The sequence below is a fragment of the Phacochoerus africanus genome, chromosome 15 (assembly GCF_016906955.1).
Source record: "Phacochoerus africanus isolate WHEZ1 chromosome 15, ROS_Pafr_v1, whole genome shotgun sequence".
Taxonomy (NCBI): domain Eukaryota; kingdom Metazoa; phylum Chordata; class Mammalia; order Artiodactyla; family Suidae; genus Phacochoerus; species Phacochoerus africanus.
Genome location: NC_062558.1, coordinates 134,458,441 through 134,464,709, shown reverse-complemented (window position 1 = coordinate 134,464,709; position 6,269 = coordinate 134,458,441).

Below are 6,269 nucleotides of genomic sequence, written 5' to 3'. Positions count from 1 at the left end.
CGAGCCATTTGGTTTGATTCACTAATAACTTGGAGTGGGCCTTTCTTGAAAAGCTCCTGGAGCCGCTCTTGTAGGGGTCTGTCTGTTCCATTTGCACAGAGATGTGGGACTTTTGGGGGGGAATCATGGAGCTATTGGTAAGGTTAGGAAGTGGAGTTGTCAGCTCTTCTTCTCAGTTTAATCCTGCTGGAAGCCAGCCTCTCACGTTGAAATCCGAACAAATGGAAGGTCCAAACATGCTAATAGTGAATTATTAGTATTTTCAAATGATACCACACTTTAAAAACCAGGCCAGTAAATGTCCCCAAGTTACTGAAACAAGTCATAAGGACATTAATACTAAACTTAGTTTTTTGTTAGGTCATATGAATATGTGGGTAACTGTGAAAGAAATTACCACGCAGTTATAAGAGGGAGGAGTAAGTTAGGTGGTGAACACTGTTTTAACTAGATAAGAAGTTGGAAGTGGAATTTTACTTCATCAAAAGACACCCTTATTTTGAGGAAACCGGTTTGAAATGCAATCGAGAGTTCTCTCTGGGTCCCCGCACAGAATTGTTGCTTTTCATTATGATGTTATTGCTGCATAACAGGCCACTTCTGTGTATAGGAAGTGCATATGCAAGTCCAGAAGGATTGGAGGCCTGAATGGATGAGCTATACCAATTAGCAAATAGAAAGTTTTCACATCCTTTTGTTTTAAGCCAGGGGCACAAGTTGGAGTTGCTTTTTGGGACTGACATTTACGCATTTGAGACTCAAACCTGACGCTGCTCTTGGCAGCTTGACTAAAAGCCATTTTAAAATAAGTACAGACTGTCCTTGAATGATTTGTTTTCCCCATTGTAGTAGCGGTGAGGTTGCCTTTCTCCATCTATAATATGCATGTAATTTTCCATTTGTTTTGGGAGAAGAAGAGAGATAAACATACCTGAAAGATTTTTAGTCTTTGTATAAGTAATATGTTTTGATTCACTTAGTATTTATTTTTAAATTTCTATGATACTGTAATGCAGGACTATTTGTTGACCTTAACTCATGTTCATCCAGGGCATAACAGACACCTGAAAGAACCTCTGTGAGTAATTCAGTTTCCTGTGGCTTTGAAATAATTGTTCTTAAATTTATATGCAAAGAAATGAGTATTCCTGCTTATGTAAATAGACTTTGATTTATGTGTTCTTAAATAACTTTATTTATTTTATAGACTCTGTGTGTGTGTGTGTGTCTAGTAACCTACAATGAAAATATATATAAATGTGAAGAATTAGTTGCTGTCTAGGTCCGCATTCTATTGCTATGAGGAGACTTGGGTTTGATTTCCTATTTTTAGCACTGTGAGCTAGCGTGTATGTGCTCCAGAGACAGCCGTCTGCTTTGAGAGCAAGAGACCGAGTATCTTGTGTCCCACTGTAGTAACCTCTTTAGCTAATTGTGTGTGTGTGCTGGGGGGCTGTTGATGGGCTCTGAAAGGAGTTTTGTCTGGTACACTTCACTGGAGGGAGGCTGCCTGTGACCTAGAGTTTGATTGTGGGGGATGAGGGGTATGTGAGTTGAAGGACAGTTGCATAGTGGGAAAAAAATTAGAAAACCCTGTCATTTCTCTTGGCTAGGCAGAAAACAGAGATGTCCTTAAAAGAAGGGGGAGCACATGAGCATGTTTTATTAACAGTTAATGGAAGAAAATGAATGCTAATTTATTCTTCATACATACCATGCAATTTGTTAGAAAAGTAAAAGAATAGTTTGAAATTCTTTGGTCAGTTGATGGATTCCTATGTTAGGGGCATAGAAATGAAACTCAACATTAAGCAGACAAATACCCAAGCCCACAGGCTACATAAATGCTGAATAAAACCAGCTCTACAATGGAACTCTGAAAAGCGAGGGGTAAGAAGCCTAATGAATGATTGAATATGACCTTAGCAAAATCCCTGGAGTGTTGTTGAAAGATCATTCATTTCCAGCTTAGATGTCAAGATGGGCTCCAGTAACCAGAAAAAAAAGAGAGCTTGAGTTGGTACTTACTGAGTTTTAAAAATCTTTACAACACAGTGCATTAGATGAATCATTAAAAGGGCTTCTCTAACTGCATTCTGAGCTGTCAGTGCATGGACCTATGGTTTAGGCCCAGAGAAACCAAATTAAAAAGATAGGCATAATTCTTGAGACATGAATGTATCAATATCCTGCTTTTATGGAGTAGAACTTCAAACACTGGGATGTAGAGGCTGGCAGAATGTGCTTTTGTCATGCTGATGCCATTGTAAGAAAGACTTACAACCAAGAGATCAATTGTGCCTTAAAGTATTTGCAAATTACTTTTCTAGTTTGTTGGAGGAAGATATAAAAAAATAGTTTTTTTCATAATTGATCCCTCCTGAAGGAATGATAAATTCTTCTATATTAATATTTAAAAGTATATGTTGTTATTACTGCATCAGGAAATGATAAGTATACTAGGGAGTGGGCTTTATTGTGCATCCTCTCCAGAAGCTTTTTAAGAAAAGCAAATCTAACGTAGTTGTTTTCCCAGACACCTAAACATTTACACATGAGCCAGCAATGAGCCAATCCTGGATATTTCCTGAGGCGCTTAGAGAGAAATATGAAAATACTCTGGTTGACTAAGGGGACCGTGAAGTATCTTCATCATTCTTCATTAACGTCTTTACAGATGAAGCGGTTTATCGTTCTGTGATGATAGCGGAATAGAAGCGCTGGCGGATAGTTGTAGTTCCCCTGCTGTTTCCCTTCCTTATTGCCTCAAAGGTAAGGGAGTAGACAGGATGGAGAGGCTAAAAGCAGGAGAGAGTGGGTGCTGCCAGTTCCCATTTTCCTCCTAACCCCTCCTCTAATATGGAAATGTCAGTCCTTTGTTCCCATCTAATTTTAGTACATCCTGGCTAAAAAAAAAAAAAACAAAAAAACGTTAGGATGATTTCCAACCGTGGGACTCAGAGGGCGTGGCGGGGGGGTGGGGGGGGCGGGGGGGAACAGAGGAAAGAGCAGTTGACATTCCATATCCGTCTGCCCTTCTCTGACAGCATCCAGCCCCTGTTCTGTTGATTTTTGTGATGAAATAAATTTAGATGCACTGGAGCAGCACTAATTAGGTTTTCCTTCCATGTCCTTAGGAAGAAGGATAGTTGGAGTCTGAATGGGGAAAATCATAACATGGTATTTAATAAAACATACAGGGCTGAATTAAAGAGCTGTATGCAGGTTTTAGAAGAAAGACCTGAAATTGTGAGTGTAAACTACATGTTGTGTTACTGATAAATAGGACCTGTGAGGTCCATTTGTGATTCAGTGAAACTGCTTTCATGCTGTTTTTTGAATGAGAATAATATTTGTTGATTTTTGAGATTCGGTCATGAGCAAGACACACAGGTCAGAGCTGTTTATTCCCTCTGGAAACCTTAAAAGGTCTAGAAGGAAAGCTCTGATTCTGTACAGAGAGAACTAGTTGGGTCAAATCATTGATAATATAGTTTGTTCAAGAGATAGGAGAGGAGTTCCCTTGTGGCACCGAAGGCTAAAGATCCGGCATTGTCACTGCAGTGGCATTGGGTTGCTGCAGTGGCTTGGGTTGCTGCAGTGGCACAGGTTCAGTCCCTGGCCTGGGAACATCCACATGCCATGGCTCGGCCAAAAATTAAATTAAAAAGGAGAGAGAGATAGGATGGAATTCCATATGGCTTTGTAGTTGGAAGTGTCAATTGTTGTGGTTCTCATTTAATGAAAGAGTAAATAACTGGGTTCAACCAGGAGCGCCGTGCCATGTGCCGAACCTCACTGTGACCTCCTGCCCTTTCCCGAAGTTGTTCATTTAGTGAGCTGAGGTTTCCTCCTGGAACCTTTGTATGATAAACGCATCACATCACCAGAATTAAGAGAGAGCATTTTGTTAAGTCTATTTGATGAATGACTGAATTTGCAACAGATGCATTATCAGGTTATTTTCTGACCTCGAAATGTATTTATTTATTTTTTTTTCATTTTGTAGTAGCAGATAATTTGTCCTTAAAATCTGTTAAGTAATAGGATAAATGTCTTAATGATTGTTTTAATATTAAATTTGGGGGAAAAAAATGACTGGACCCTAGGCAGGTCATTTTCCTTTTACCAGAATGTAGTAGGTGGTATTTAAACTTCTCTGCTCCCGTATTAGCTTGGCCTGCCATTGACTGGTGGCTCAAACACAACAGAAATTTATTTTTCGTAGTCTGAAGCCTGGGAATTCCAAGATCAAGACGTTGGCAAGGTAGGTTTCATTCTGAGGTCTCTTCTCTTGGCTTGTAAGGAGTTGCCATCTCCCTGTGTGTCCACAGGTTGTCTTTGTGCATGCTTGTGTGTGTGAGCAAACTCCCTGTTGTCTCTTATAAGTCTTGAGTGTCTCTCTCTTTTTTTCATTTTTGGCTGCCCCACGGCATATGGAGTTGATGGGCCAGGGATCCAATCTGAGCCGCGGTTGCGAGCTGTGCCATAGCTGCTGGATCCTTTAACCCCCTGTGTCAACCTGGGAATTGGACCTACATCTTGGCACTGCAGAGACACCGCCAGTCCCTGTACCACGGGGCACGTTCCTGAGTGTCTCTTATAAGGGCACCAGTCCCATCGTGAGGCCCCCACCCTCATGACTCCTTCCAACCCTGATTACCTCCCAAGGGCCGCATCTCCAAATACCGTTTCTTTGGGTGTTAGGGCTTCAACATAAATAAACTTTTGGGGGACCCGAACATTCAATCCATAGTAACCGCCGAAATTGATCTGAGGTTTAGAGAAAGCTTACAAAATAGATTTCCACTGTATATGGGGAGTTTAAATACTCCATTAGCTAAATATCATTTGTTAGGTCACTTTATGATTCTTTTAAACCAAGATACCTGTTCATGCATATGAAAAAATATATGAGTGCTTTTCACTCTAAAAGGTCTTTGTACATTAATTGGTAAACTTTAGATATGAGTACTGATTTGCCTCTGATATATATTTGATAATTCAGTTTATATTCATTGAGCAAAGAGATGTTTTATCTAACAATTACAATTTACATCCACTTGTTTAGCCCCACCGTAATTTTATATACAATCATGATAACCCGAGGGATCTCCCTCATTTGATGCTTCCTTACCCAAGACACACACACTCACTGCACGCTCACAGAGGGCCTTCTTTACCGCTTGAACGGCCCAGGCTTTGAGGTTTCCACCTTCTCAGCCACACAGGCCCAGGCTGAGTGTAGTACGTGGCCTTCCCTTCTTAGGCCTTGTACCTCTTTGGGCTACTGTCAGTGTGTCCTGTAGCTGCTTATGCCCTCAGGAAAATCATAGTATTTTAAAGGTGCTGGCAAAGTGCCTGATGGATGGTAGATACTTCTTTCAAGTCGGTTTCCCTTCAGTATATATATATATATATTTTTTTTTTTGTCTTTTTGCCTTTTCTAGAGCCGCACCCACGACATGTGGAGGTTTCCAGGCTAGGGGTGGAATCAGAGCTGTAGCTGCCAGCCTATGCCAGAGCCACAGCAATGCGGGATCTGAGCCGCATCTGCAACCTACACCACAGCTCACGGCAACGCCGGATCGTCAACCCACTGAGCAAGGCCAGGGATGAAACCCGCAACCTCATGGTTCCCAGTCGGATTCGTCAACCACTGCGCCACGACGGGAACTCCATCCCTTCAGTACATTTTTTGAAGCACTTTGACTTAATGGAGGGAGAGGCAGTTGTGTAGACGTTACATAATAGGGTTGTGAATATTAGAGAAAAATAAATTCTCTTCGTATGATTCCTAGCACACACCAATATCAAATACTCTTTTCTCCAAGGAAGCCGTCTTTCCTTTGGAGCTAATATGTAGAATTGCTCAGGATTTTAACCCTCGGTGCATCATGTTAATGAATTTGGTTCCATGTGAGGCATCTGTATTCCAGGAGTGAGTGGATGAGTGAAGAGAGGAGGGTGAGTGGTAGACAGGTAGGAGGGCAAGTCTGGATAGTGGGCCTTTGGGAACCTCTTAAAAAATTACACTGTGGAGCTCCTCCTCCTTCCGTCTCTAGATAGGGCTGGCGCTGAAAGCACCTTGTTATTTACAGAAACGAGGACCATGGAGTTCTTGCTGTGGTGCAGTGGGTTCAGTATCTGACTGGAGTAGCTTGGGTCACTGTGGAGTTGCAGGTTTGATCCCTGGCCAGCACAGCGGGTTAAGGGACCTGGTGTTGCTGCAGGTGCCTCATAGGTCACAGCTGCCGCTCAGATTCAGT